This window comes from Morus notabilis, unplaced genomic scaffold (assembly GCF_000414095.1).
Source record: "Morus notabilis unplaced genomic scaffold, ASM41409v2 Scaffold193, whole genome shotgun sequence".
NCBI lineage: Eukaryota > Viridiplantae > Streptophyta > Magnoliopsida > Rosales > Moraceae > Morus > Morus notabilis.
The window spans coordinates 257,585-258,074 of NW_010357324.1; the positions used below are offsets into that span (position 1 = coordinate 257,585).

The 490-nt window shown below is 36.7% G+C and overlaps 1 pseudogene; it reads right to left on the bottom strand.

Annotated features, from left to right (window-relative positions):
* Positions 1-373: 373 nt before the first annotated feature.
* The window catches only part of LOC21399879, a 6,604-nt pseudogene continuing 6,487 nt past the window's right edge, over positions 374-490 (bottom strand).

Genomic DNA, 490 nt, shown 5'->3' on the forward strand with positions numbered 1-490 from the left:
AGATGGTTCTCCTAATCATCGTTGTATCTTTTAACGACGGTTAAAAATCATCATTAAATGCCATATTTCTACTAGTGGTATACGATCATAACGTTTTTTTCCCATTAATTTTTATGTTTAGTGACGTGATAGATAGAATGAAGTTTAAAAAAAACAAAAGGCTTTTTGTATTATTGCCTCGAGAACTTTACGGGTTTCGCAAATCAACACTTTGAAAAAAAAAATTTGGGTATTCATCCCTTGAATTTAAGGACTTTGACCTCAAGAAGCTCAAAACACCCTCAAATAAAAAAAATAAAAAAAATGAAAAACGAAAAAAAAAAAAAAAGAAAACTTGAATGTCAATCAAATTCAAATAACCCACCACATTTGCCTAGCTCGTCGAGGGGGAAGGCAGGGAGAGGGGGTAAGGTGGTGATTTATGCACGGGTGAGAGGACACAACGGTGGTACTACTTCGGCCGATGGTGGTCCTTGGGTGGAGAGCGTCG